The 14,291-nt window shown below is 42.3% G+C and overlaps 1 long non-coding RNA gene across 1 annotated transcript in view; it reads left to right on the top strand.

Moving 5' to 3' along the window:
- The window catches only part of LOC114634416, a 29,051-nt gene extending 15,687 nt beyond the window's left edge, over positions 1-13,364 (top strand). The window contains exons 2-3 of the long non-coding RNA XR_003713325.1: positions 9,908-9,977; positions 13,338-13,364. This is a non-coding gene — a long non-coding RNA (uncharacterized LOC114634416). The remainder of the gene's footprint in view (positions 1-9,907; positions 9,978-13,337) is intronic.
- Positions 13,365-14,291: the final 927 nt, after the last annotated feature.

The following is a 14,291-nucleotide window of genomic DNA, read 5'->3' on the forward strand; positions in this document are numbered from 1 at the left end:
AGTTGCTTTCTACATGATTCTGGTGAAATTCCCAAGATCCTCATTTAATTTTATTAAAGTAAAATGGTCTGGGGGCTGGAGAGATGGCTCAGCTGTTAAGAGGACTGGCTGCTGTTCTGGAGGTCGTGAGTTCAATTCCCAGCAACCATATGGCATCTCACAACCATCTATAATGGGATCTGATGCCCTCTTCTGGCATGCAGGTATAGATCCAGATAGAACACTCATATACATAAAAAAAAAATAAATCTGTCTTTAAAAAAAATGGTCTGTCTAAAGTTCCAGAGATGAATTTTTCTTTCTATTATTGCTGTTGTTGTTATTACTATTATAAACAGTGTTTTGGCTGTAAATTTCCTTTTGTGATGTCTAAGGTCATTCTGGGAGAAGAATGAGATTTGCAGTAATTGTAGATATTTAGCTTGTCTTCTGTTTGTTGAGAAAGAACTGAAAAAAGATAAGGGCAGGCTATGGCGTTATGGCATGCCATAGTTTAGCAACAGGGTCCTGTAACCCCTCAGTTATTTAGAATAAGACTACTTTCATCCCACTGCCAATGTTGGGGTGGAGAGTTAACTAGAAACACCATATGGGGAGAGTTGAGTTAGCATTTTTATTCTCTTACCAAGTCATAAGAAAGATTGTAAGCAGTGGATATATAAATATATTTGTTCCCTTTCTTAGCTGTTGAATCCAGACATCTGGAAGAGAGCTTAGCAAATAACACAAGCTTAATACCTAACTTCTGAATAAATGAAACATCTGCAACTCCTTTGTGAAGCTAGGGTTTGTAGGGTTGTCTTAGGGTTTTACTGCTGTAAACAGATACCATGACCAAGGCAACTCGTATAAGGACAACATTTAATTGGTACTGGCTTTCAGGTTCAGAGGTTCAGTAAATTATCATCAAGTCAGGGGTATGGTAGCATGCAGGCAGGCATGGTGCAGGAGAGTTGAGAATTCTACATCTTCCTCTGAAGGTGCTAGGAGAAGACTGGCTCTCACATGATTAGGAGGAGAGTCTCATTGCCTACCCCCACAGTGCCACATTTCCTTCAACAAGGCCACACCTACTCCAGTGAGGTCACACCTCCTAGTAGTGCAACTCCCTTGGCCAAGCATATTCAAACCACTACAGGGGTTGAAGGAAGCCAGGTGTCCCCTGCCTTTAGATTTCTAAACTCATTTTGTGTCAGGGTCTTTGTACATACCTCAGGCTGGTCTTGATCTCTCCATCCTCCTCTTTGTTCCTCCTGAGTGCTGGGATTATGTTTTGCTTCTCATCAATGTATACTCTTGCTAGGCCAACATTTTTGGGGAGATGAATCAAACAAAAAGTCCAAGTCCTAAGAGCCTACTCAATACTCAAACCCCAGTTACTTTGCAAAAGTATTATTGGTGATAGTATGAAGCAGGGAGTCCCAGTGTGTTTAAGGCAAGGGTTTTTTGGTGTTTTTTTCAATATTCAAAGTATATTTTCACAAAACATGGAATGGGGTTATAGCTCAGCCTGTGTGACAAAGTCTCTGGATTCAATTCTAACAATACTCCTGCCAGAGAAAAACGGGTGGAGGGAAGGAGAGGGAGAGGGAGAGGGAGAGAAGGAAAGGAAGAAGCTGAGAGAACATGGTTATTATATTTTTATCCAGTAATTACCTTTTGTCATATGTTAACTCAAGTAAAAATTAAATTTGTTTTAATATCAATTTACATTTAATAGACTAGAACTCTACCTGTAAGGCTTGAAAAATAGTAATAAATATATATTAAACACATTTAATCTATTTATTTTCATACTTAACAGTATATATTCCTGGTTACTTCTTCCACACCAAAATCTTGTAGTTAAATTTGTACTAACTGATCATATTGCCTTGCTTTTAAAAGCTACTTTAGGGGGATTGGAGAAATGGATTAGTGATTAATATGACTGTTCTTCTAGAAGACTCAGCACCCACATGACAACACATACCCTTCTGTGACTCAGTTTCAGGGGATCTCATCCCCTCCTCTGTCCTCCATAGCCACTTGGCATGCATGTGGTACACAGACATACACACCAACACCACACACACACACACACACACACACACACACACACATAATTTAAGAACAAGCTACATCAGGTTAATGTATACAAATTATTTTCAAGGAATGATGTCCTAGTAATGAGGATTGACTATACTGAAGTGCTGAATACACGATCCCCAAGCTGCTTTGTGACTTTAGATGGAAAATTTGGAGGAACAAACTCCTTGAGTTGAGAGATGAAGGACACGATGACTGTCTTGCTCTTGGCTAATGTTTCAGACTGGCACACTCTCCGCCTTCTATCTCTGAACTCTGGATCCTCAGATGAGACCCCAGGGAGCACCTTGCCTGAGCTTTCTATCATCGCCAGTGAGCCACAGGCAGGGGTATGACTTTTATCTCTCCAGAAGCCTTCTTCTCACCGGTGTGGATTGCTTCTTGTCCTCTTCCTGTTCCCTGGAAGTGCTGGGCAAAGATCCAATTGCTCATGCACAGATCAATGGGCTGGGTTGGATTCTTTACCTTGAATAACGATACCGCTACTCAAGAGTGAACTGATTGGCACCAAGAAAGGAAGACTTTTGGACTCATTTCCTTACTTATACGCCATAACCTCAGGGACAACAGTTTGGAGGCTATGGCTGTCTCCTCGATGCAGAATCTTGGCTGCTGTGACAGTAACTGTTTCCCTAGCATTGGAGAACCCAAAGATACAAACAGTACTAAGTATGCCATTCAAAAAGCAGCAACAAGGTAGGATGAACTGGTTCTCTTAACTGTCAAGTTTTAGAACCAAGAGCAATGATGGCTTCAGTCAAGGGGAACTCGAGGGAACCAGCGACGCTAACAGCTAGCCTCTCCTGCACTTTGGCAGGATAGCTGCTGCATTTTTGGAGTGGGGCATGGTCCAAAGGGCAAAGCCTGACTAGTAGGGAACCTACGGTTATCTCATGTGACTCACAGAACAGAGCACTGAAAACTCTATGTGGTTTCTTTTCTGCCCTTATTATTAACCAAGTGAGTCTCAATCCTGCGTTGCCAACTGGAAAAGCCACATTTCCAATTCTTCCTCTAGGTAGATGACTACATTTTAAACAATGAGATGTAACTGAAGGTTATTGTAGCAGCCCGTGACTGCTCCTTCAGGAGGGATTGATTTAGCTAGACACCTGTTTAACTAAGTGCTTCCTCTGCTGCTGACTATGATATGGAAATGATAACAGCCACCGTCTGGGACAGGAGGATGTCTAGGGACTTTAAACCATACCCAGGATAGCAAAGCAGAAAGACAGAGGAACCTGGACCCATGGTGACATGGAAGAGCCTTCACAACAGCCAATAATCAAGCCTTCCAATTTATCATCCCTGGATTACATACGGCTTATAAATAAGGAAACCAAAGACAACATGCTCTTCTAGCTTCCGGCTCCATCAGTTGACATAAGTTTCTGGAGACACAACTATATCCTGTCTGGTCCAAGTCACTGTTTGCAGATCAAAGAGCACTGGAGCAGGAATGTGTTTGAAGTGAAGCCTCTCCAGCCTCTCCACAGAGCAGCTAGATGAGAATGTAACCTGTTCTTTCAGAAGTTCTCCCTGTGATCTGCATGCTCACTCACGTTTTTGAAAAACTGGTATTGCTGTAACTAGGTTCTGTTCATAAAATGGGCAAGATGGCTCAGCAGCTAAAAGTGCTTGATACAAAGACCTGACCACTCGAATTGATCTTTGGAACCCATGTGCACGTGGGAAGAGAGAACTCACGTCGCAGAATTGTCCTCCGATGCCACACATGTATCATGGCTTGGGCTCACGGCACCCCAACCCAAGAATAATATAATTAAAAAAAAACTGCCCACTAACATATCCCAGGGAGAAATACACTCTGTTAATACTAAACCATGGTACGGATCACACAGTCTCAAATTAGAATGACAAAGGTGAGCTGAGTTCTTCAGATTAAAAAGAATGAAGTTAAAGAACTCACATATGTGAGGTAAACCACCCTCCAGCCTATATGCTTTGTACAGGGAAAAGAAGAGAATCTTGCTTTAAAATTCAATCTCAGGAAGGGATGGACGCATACCTGTATTGTACTATATTTCACATTTTAAAGGGATACATCCAGGTGTTTTGGAAACAACAACATTGCAGTGTGGGATATGCAAGTCTAAGCCTTTCCTCCTAGACTGGGGTGTGGATAGAGAAAACTTAGCAGGAAAGACGTCACTAAAAACATTATGGATTCCTCCGTTTTTCCTCCAGGCTTTAGGAATACAGAGGCCTTCCCACTTGATGTGCATGTTCTAAGACTCAGTGTTTAGAACACAGGCTGTAACGCAGTGTCTTTGCCTTCTGCCATCTTTAGTTTCTTGCTCCGCAGTCTGAGTTCAGGGGATCTGTTTCACAGATGATGGAAGTGGAAGAGCACGTGCTCAGTTCGAGTGTTCACTGCGCATGCTCAGTTCGAGCGTTCATTGCTTGCTAGCACCTTATGTAACACTCTGTTAGCGCTAGGTTCTGATGCAATACTTAATCAGCAGCCATCTTGTCATAAAATAACCCAACATTGGAAATCTTTCTGACAGAGGTTTAGAATAAATGAAAAAAAATGGTTTTTTGCTCTTTATGTTTCTACTTGATATTTTTTTGCCTCATATGATTAAAAATGAATCATATTTTTGAATGCTTGTGGTTTGGCTGGCTGGCTGGGAAATGGTTTTCTGGCAGTTATTAATGATTTTTTTCTCCTTCCATTTAAATAACATTTACTGGATTTGGTACTTGAACGAAAATGCCAGATTAAGGTGCAGGAGGGAGAATAACAAACTGCGCATATTGAAACATTGGGAGGTATTTTTGGTTTTGTTTTGTTTGTTTGTTTTTGATATGTTAGTGGTAGGCACAGAAAAATTGTTTCAAACAGAAGCCAGATTCCTAATACTCTGTATAAGAGATGTGACTTTAATAGTCTTTTGTTGTTTTTATAGCTGTTTGAGACAGGGTCTTATGTAGTGCAGATTGGCCTTAAACTTACTATGTAACCTGAATTCTTGGCTCCGTGTTGATGTGTGGGGATGTGAGGATGCACTTCATCTTTGATCTTCATCTTTATTACCCATCCCGGATGCTCTTTTGAAATGTACAATATTTTTCTAGGAACTGACTTTCTCCTTCTTTACACTAGATGAAGACAGCCTGCTGGTGAATACCGTCATAGAAGTGAAACAGACGAAGGTTCTGTTTGCTTCAAACCTGTGCTCTGTTAATTTCTCAGCCCATTGCTTCTGTTGCCTTGAGATAGCCACAGTGCGGTGAGGCGGAGGGGGTAGAGGAGGGAGATGGAGAAGGAGAGGCTTGAAGCTTTTCAGTATTTGACTCTCTTCTGAAGAACATAACAAGTTATTCAACACCCAGGCAGCCCTAACTGGAGGGTCTTGCCAAGTACAACATAACACATAGAAATCAAAAAGGCTTTCCAACTAGGACTGCTTCTCGCGGCAGAAAAGCGATGTAGCAAACACAGTATCCCCCCTCCCAGCCCCCCGTCCCCGCCCCCGTTCCTGCCTGCAGCCAAGACGTGTGTCCCAAAAGTTCTTCAGTTCGCTGAGCACAATTCTCACCAACCAGAATGTGATACTTGGTTCTAACAAAAGCGAGAGGAAGTGCCCTTCCGGAGCAGAAATCTAAACACTGAACAAGACCACAACTTGTTTCCGAGTCAGACTCCTGCTGTGAGGCCTCCTCTCTGCTTGCTACTTCCTCCAGCAGGCAGGGACCGGTTGGAAGAATTGTGAAAGGCTGAGCATCTTCCCCAAGCTGCCTCTAAGGAGGGTCTCGAGAGCAGTGCGTCATCCGCTGGAGACACTGATTTGACTCACAAAGCCAGGGCTTGCCTCATCTGATGTGAACGGTCCAACACACGGCTTGTTTATAAACTATGCCTTCAAAGAATACACTCATAATATTTAACAGTATGGTTCTGGGAACTACTGTGAATTTACATGTTTGTTTATTAAGCAGTCGTCTTGCAAATACCTAGTGTTAGATCTAACAGTTATGAGACAGAAATGAGACAGTGTAGCTATTTTTTCTTTCTTTTTTTCCCAATACATCTGAACCACAGTTTCCTCTTGCTCCACTGCTCCCAGTCCTCCCTCTCTGCCTTCTCCCCCAGATCCACTCCTCCTGTTTCCCTTCAGAAAAGAGCAGGCCTCCCAGGGATATCAACTGAACATGAGATAAGATACAGTAAGACTAGGAACAAACCCTCATATCAAGGCTGGGCAATGCAACCAAGTAGGAGGAAAAGGGTCCCAAGAGGAGGTGGAAGAGTCAGAGGCACCCCCATTCCCATGGTAAGAAATCTCACAAAATCACCATGCTAACAACCTTAACGTGTGTGCACGGGACCTGGGGCAGACCCATTCAGGCGCCATGTTTGCTGCTTCCGTCTCTAAGACCCCGAAAGGGTAAGTACTGAAGGTTCTAAGGGGGACTCATGAATCTCTATCAGAAAGGGGGATAGAACATATTTTTGGGGTAGCTGGGGGGCTGGTGGGAATGGGAGCATAAGAAATCAGGTAGAGTGAGGGATAGAGGGAGGGGGTATGGAGAAGGACTACTGAAATTGAAGCTGGTGATGTGGAAACCTGGTGCAGCAGGGATAGTATAGCTCTTAATGGCCTGGGGATTCAAGTCTCACCCTCCCCTTCTTTCACCTAAAGGTCGTTCCATCAGTGGCTGCCTTGCACATGAGGTATAGTGAGGATGCAGAGGAGGAAGTGTTAGCTTCTGTCTGTGGAGGAATGTTGCGGCCAGCACATTCAGTGCCTTTTCATAAATTAGAGGGCATTTGTTCTCAGCATGCTGAACCCTATGAATGGAGAGTGAGCCAGAGACCTCCACATTAACCTCCTGATCTGAGTGGTTATGTTTAAGAGGCGATGCTTGGACCCTGTGGAGAGTTAGGCAGGTATATATTTAGTCTCAGTCTGTGGGTTTTGATTCCTTTGGGGGTCCTATATATCAGACATTCTGTATATCATATATTTACATTGTGATTTGTAATAGTAGCAAAATCACAGTTGTGAGGTAGCGATGAAATAATTTTCTGGTTGGCGTTCACCACAACATGAGGAATTGTATTAAAGGGTCACAGCATTAAGTTGGTTGAGGAGCACTGATTTAGAGGATGAGGAGGACCAGAACAATCCAGGATGAAAGATATATATCCCAGTGCTTACTGGAAACAAGAAGCAGTTGAAGTATGGGACATGACTTTGTATTTTGAGCCTGGAGGCTAAGACTTCATCTTGGAGGTTGTAGGATAATACTGAGAATGGTTGGGAAACCCAAACAAGAATGTCATGTAAATGAGATGGCCACATTCCTCATTACTGTGATTTGAATGCTGCCATCCCTCTAAAATTTCTCTATTGAAACTTAACCCATGTGATGGTGGTCCGAAGAGAAGGACTTCTGGGAGGTGATTAGAAGACGAATCTTGAGCGAGCTGGCTCCTGCTTGTTACCATACTATGAACAGATTTATACACCCGTCTTGTGGCTGCGTCAACATGTACTGCACGGTTTAAATAAGGGTAACCTAAGGATAAATGTCCTGCTGTTAGGAAATAGAAGTCTGAACCTTCAACAAGATCGAAGGTCAGAGAGACAAAGACAGAAGCCAAGCAAAATCAACAGAACTGGTGACTGACTTGAGTGTAGGAGACAAGCGAGAGGGGATGCCAAGGATGAATGGTAAAGGACGTGCCAGGGATGAGTGGCACCCATGTTTCTTCGGGGTCCTAAGTGAATGCTCAGTGCTTCTTAATTAAAAAGGAAGCAGGAGGAAGAGTAGCTTAGTGGGGAGACGCCTAGAGAAGGATTCTGTGTGCTCAATGACTAATAGCTGCCATTATTTTGGTATTGTTCTAGTGGCAGGCAAGGGATGGGGAACTGTTCGTTTCCAGTTTAGTGGCATGGCAGACTTAAGAACTTCTACCCAGATCCAACTCAGAACTAATGCCACCTGCTTTAATACTATATGGAGAAAAACATTTGTTCAAAGCTATGTACCTGTTTGGAGAACACAGCTTAAGGCATTAAAAAAAGAAAAGACTCAGTGTGGAGACTTGTAAACCAGTATGAAAGTAGAAGAGACAGCATATTGCCTCCATCCATGTATCTATTAGACAAATTATTAAGTCTTAGCCAAATTTTTTTTCTTCAACCACTACCCCCTAAAAATATTTCTCTTTGCTTCTCTGATTATTTCAAAGCTGCTTTATTTATTAGAACATACATGCAGAGTAACCCTCTTATTTTGGAACAGCTACAGATGCAAAGATTTCTTGGAAAAATAATGCAGAATTTTAGATGTCCCGAAAGTTTCTCTCTGCTTCACCTTTAATCCCCTGACCATTAACGTTAAATATAGTGTTTGCGACAGTGAAAGAATCAATACTGATATTAAAGTTTAACTGAGTCCACACTACACCATATTTTCCTATATTTTCCTGTTTCATTGGCCAACTGGGGCTGTATTTCACGCTGCGTTTTAAAGTCCTTATGGGCTTAGCAATAAAACGCTCCATTTCAGTCACTGCCTTTGTAAGCTTTTCCACTCTGAAAGCCTTTATCAGATCAAATTTTCATGTTATGCCCACCCTCCCTATTTCCCCTCACCCACCCTGTCTCCTTTGCTCTAACTTGGAGGAGAGGATGTCATAGCATCTGTCCACAGCAGCTTGAGAGCAGATTATTGCCACCCTAGCATACTCTTGGGGGCACTCTCTAGATTCTCTTTAGAATGCCATTTTGGAATCAATGCTAGGACAAATTACTGAGTGTAATTTGGGACAATCTGTAAAGTAGAGAATTCAGAAAAAGGCCAATACATCTTTGTTAAATGCATTTGTGAGTCTGCTGCTCTGACTGAATGAGACAAAACTAATGGCTTCCAGGGTGTGGGGTTAATTTCCACCCTGGCTGCCCATAATGCCAAGGCTCGGTGACTTGGCAGCTCAGTGGACTTTGCTCATCCTTAGTGTTGGTCAGTTCACCCCGACAAAAAGGTCACCTGATGGGTGCCATGAGTTCTTCATTGTCATGATAAGCCAGCTCTCCAGGCCCATTTCTCAACACTCCTTGAAGTTCTGCATTGTTTTTGATGCAATGCCTGCTTCCACCCAGCTAGTCTAAGTGTACCGGGGCCTGGCTGGGAGCCAAGATGGCGTCATTGCCCATTAATAGAAGTTGATGGAGCTCAGAGAAATGCTTTAGGTCTGGCAGTGGTCCACTTCCTCCCATACTTTGTCTGCCTAAGGCAAATATATGGAAAAATCAATTTAGACATGCTTATTTTTTAAACCAGTTTGTGCTAATTTGGGCATTGATTTTTTTTCTAGCTACTGTTGGCTTTAAAAATACTTTGTGACGAATCTTGTTTTTCCCCATTTATACACTGTCTGTAGACACTGCTTCTTTCCCAAAATGATTTGAAGTGACGCATTGCAAAAACACATTTATTATTAGCATCTAAGCTGCTTCTGCTTTCCCTCAAAAATGTCCCCCACTCATGTAATAGAGTAGATGAATTATGAGCTTATCTATCCACCATACCATTAATATTGCCCTTTAGTCTATAAAAATTATGTATATGGTACATGAAGACTCATAGAACACAGTCAGGCAACCTGCAAATGGGAAATGTAGAAATAACGCAAAATGAAGCTGCACAGTTCCTACACACTTGTCCTCATTGTGCTGTACATTAGCAAATAAATCTTAGGAAAGTCAGGAAGAACGGGGAAACAAGACCGTCTGGGCAAACCACAGTGACAATTCTCTAAAATGTAGCCACCTCTTTTCAGATGTCCAAGTCAGAAAACATTGAAAACATGGCGTAGTGGACATATTCAATAATACTCTCATCGGAGACTGGTGAGTTAAATTTACGTAATCCACGTTCACAAGTTGAAATCCTAACCCCCTAGTACCTCAAAAAATGTGATTTGGGGATTAAGGGTCCTTAAGGAGTAATTAAGTGAAAATGATCGCTAGATTTAGACGCTAATCCAATCTGACTTGTGCTCTTATAGGAAGACACTAAGATACACAGAGACAAAATTGTGTTAAAGCCAAGAAGCCAAAGAGGGAGACCTCAAAGGAAGCCAGTCTACTGACACTGAGTCTTGGACTTAACAACATCCCTCTCTGCAGGCTGATGACATAGCCCTAGGCGAACTAGAATCCCTGACTCCCACCCCTGGCCCCACACCCGCCATAGTCTGTCAACTCAGGTGTTCCTACATGAAGTTGCCACACTGACCCACAGTTAACCAGCCTGGAGACAGAGGCCCCAATCTTGGCAGGCTTAGTATGCCCATAGGGTTTTTCTACCTGGATCAGAGAGTGCTTGGCTAGTTTCGTCCATTAGCAGCAGAAGTTAGCTGGTGCAAACCTTATTGACAGTCAGTGGCCATATTTTCCCAGAGGAAAACAATTGGAATGTATAAGAAGAGAAAGTTGGAGAGGGTCCAATATCCCTCCAGTTGCTTCGTTCATTCAACAGAACAATTTCAAAGATGCTGACTGTTCCAGATACTTATTCTGCTGAATTCTGTCTCCATTCCTGCTTTCCTGGCCACTTAATTGTTTATCCCCTTTTGTTGATCCCACCACCAATACCCCCGCCACCGTAGCCTAATTCATAGAATTCAGATGTTTGAGACTTATACAACCAGAGTAACACACCACATTTCCTTACATCTTCCCATTTTCCCCTCCCTCTAAGGAAGCGGTTCTGGACCTTCCTAATGCTACCGCTGTTTAATACAGTTCTTCACGTTGTGGTGACCGACAGCCACAAGATTACTTCTGTTGTTACTTCATAACTGTATGTTTGCTACTGTTATGAATCCTAATGTAAATATCTGTGTTTTCCGATGGTCTAAGGCGACTCCTGTGTAAGGGTTGTTTGACCCTCAGAGGGGTTGCGATGCACTTGTTGAGACCCACTGATCTATTCGCCCCTAGTCACTGGCAGGCCCCTTGAACCAAAGTTGTCACAGAATAACAAAGATAAGTCAAGGGTTAAACACGCTCCTTTCTGAGCTTTTTCCACAAGGAAAAAAAAATAGGCAATGGTCAAATATGAACACTGAGCAGCCCAACACCATTTCTTGTTCAGCTTGTTGGACTCAATCTTTCCAGGAAATGATCTGGCAGATCCAGGTCCTTCCCTTTCCCCTAGAGGAGGGCATGGCTCCAGTCTCTTCTTTCACAAACTATTTCAAAGAATATGGACAAGTAAAATTAAGTAAATAAGTAAAAGTTAGGAAACTTGAAAGTCATTTTTATTTCCTCACCTAAGTTTCCTGTCTTCCCTTGAACAGGTGAGGCTGTAAAACTAAATTTAAATATGTCAAGCATCTATTATATTTTCCTTGTCCAGGAAATCTCCTTTACTTCTTTCCTTTATTAGAAATGGGACCATTTTAAGTCTGCTACTATTAAAAACCTGTACCCGTGTTGATAATTTTGACAATCTGATTTTTCTTTTTCTTATTTTATTATTATTATCTTTTATTCCTCAGGGTTTCTCTGTGTAGCCATGGCTGTCCTGGAACTCACTCTGTAGGCCTCGAACTCAGAGATCTGCCTGCCTCTGCCTCCTACTTCGTGGGATTAAAGGCATGTGGAACCACTGTCGGGCTTGACAATTTACTTTTTCTTGTCTAAGCAAAACCAAAACCAAAACAACAACAAAACAGACAAAAAAAAACCCCACACAAAACCCAAAAACAAAAACAGCAAACAGGCAGACAAAAAACCCCTCTTCTAAAGCAGCATGTCTGTGAGTAATACGTCCGTTCGCTGCACACTCACACTGTAGACAGTAGAAGGCACTTCTTCCATCCAGGAAAACTCTTTCCTCTGTTTACTACTAAAATAGCAGACAGGACATTATCTGTCCTATTTAATATGAAAGTTACCTTTTAGAAAAGATACTCATAGATTTTCATGTAACTGGTTTATAATCTCATTTTGCTGATTTCACATATTTCCCAGGACAGAGTATAAAACAAAACAACCCAGTACCCGTGTGATAAGTCTTCCAGCTTTAAATAAGGAATATCTCCAGTCAAGAGTTTCTCAAATACTTCTTCATAATCCATCTCATTAAGCATTGTTAATATATACCGTTTATTAATCTGACAATACTATGGTGAAAGACCTTGTACTCAGAAAAAAATGGGATATTTTTCATATGTACATCTGTAGGATATGTGCGTATGTGTATGTGAGTAAATGAAAACACAGGTGTGTGTGTGTGTGTTTATGCATACACAGAGGCCCTAGGTTGATGTCAGGAATCTTCTTCAAACCTCTGCTACCTTATTCATCGAGGCAGGGTCTCTTAATCAAACCCAGATCTCACCAAATAGCTAATCTTGCTAGCAAGGTTTCTGGGAGGCAGGATAAAGGGAGGGGGTGGCAATCTGGGTACCCCTTGTCTAGACTGTCCAGGGCTAGAATTCCAGGTGGATTGCCATACTCATTTTGCACCCACATGGGGCTGATGATATGAGGTCTGCTCCTCTTGCGTGCATAGAAAGCCCTTTAACTGCTGAGGAATCTCTCTAGCCTGGCATTTTGTTTTCCCTCAGAAATATCCAGTGTTTACTTCTCTTGTGTAAACAGAATGTCTTCAGCCACTTGAGTCTGGAAGCAGAATTATCCTGTGAGAAGCCTCTGCCAATCTAGGCTGAATGTAGGTGTTAGAAGCGTCATTTTCTCATCTACAGAGTAGTAATTAAAATACCTACTTTGTAGTTTAGTTAGCTGGTTGTCAGTGTTGTATATAAATCACTATTACAAGTGCCTGGCATATTGTGAACATTTAAGAAATTGTGTTCTTACCCAATTTACTATGATTGGTTATCTCTAACTTTTAATGCCCTGTGTGCTTATAATTTCCCCTTCATTTATTATTGTCCTTCCTTCCTTTCCTTCCTTCCTTCCTTCCTTCCTTCCTTCCTTCCTTCCTTCCTTCCTTCCTCCTTTTTAATACACTTAATTGTTGTTTTGGGTGACATAACAGGTCTAATGTCACATCTACTTTTATGAAGTAGCACATATAATAAATAATTGTGTACAAAATTGTTAGTCATAGGATGTAACCACTGTAAATAACATTTGACATTTAAAAGGTCCAAGGTTTTCAATCCAGGCACTGAGTTTTACTGTCTTTCAGCCAAGGAGCTATCCGAATGAGCTGCAAGCCCTTATTTTTCTCAGGGAAAGAAATCACAAATCATGGGGAGCCCCGAGGAACCCTCTAAGAAAGAGGAGCTTCAGAAGGACAGAGGCTTGCAGTCAGCGATGTGGGGAGAGGTGAAGGAAATGGGGCTTGGTCTGGGTTGGATGCTGCCAGGGAGGTGAGCCTATAACCAGGTATCTAGGTAAAGCTTACCTAGACAAGGGGGAGGCTGTGGTTCTAACTGGCAATGAACCAGAACTCTCTCAGATTAGCAAGAAGGGATGTTTGGTCATTTTTGTGGTCTGGACGGTGTTCAGACTCTCACCTGTGATCAGACATGACGCAGAGTGCTCTTGCTTATGAGTTCATCGGTTATGGGCAACAGGAAAACCCTGGCCAGTCTGTCATTTTAGGAACTTGCTTATGTAAAACGGAAGACCATAGTCTGGCTCCCAGGGCCAGGCCAGTCCCCAGGGACAGTGAGACCTAGTTGGGAGTGCCAGTCAGATTTCAGAGGCCAACCTGCTTCCCTCACTGTCACTTAGACTATGAGATCACCACTGGAAAGCTTGGCTTTAGGAACACATCAGTTAATTTGCTCTTAAAGATATGGGACCAGTGCTATAATCCTTAGCTTTAAAGCCATGCCACACCTGCTAGGTTCACCATAACTACCCTGAGCCACAAAGCTTGACTTTCACCACTTCAGTGACCAGAGAAGAAAGACTTCAGATGCTTTTGCCCCTCAATAACCCTACTGCACCATAACCACTGATTTAGTCTGTTGGCACTGCTACAGTAGAAAGTCCAGAAGGCTTGATAACTTACAAAGGAAATCAATTTATTTCTCATAGTTATAGAGGCTGGAAGATTCAAGATAAAAGTACCAGCATCTTTCCAGGATCTTCTTGTTGTGCCATTCTGTGATAGGAGGCAGAGAGACAAGAGAAGGGAGAAAAAGATGAGGAAAGGAGTGGAGAGGAGGGGAGGGG

The sequence above is a fragment of the Grammomys surdaster genome, unplaced genomic scaffold, assembly GCF_004785775.1.
Source record: "Grammomys surdaster isolate TR1022 unplaced genomic scaffold, NIH_TR_1.0 99, whole genome shotgun sequence".
Classification (NCBI taxonomy): domain Eukaryota; kingdom Metazoa; phylum Chordata; class Mammalia; order Rodentia; family Muridae; genus Grammomys; species Grammomys surdaster.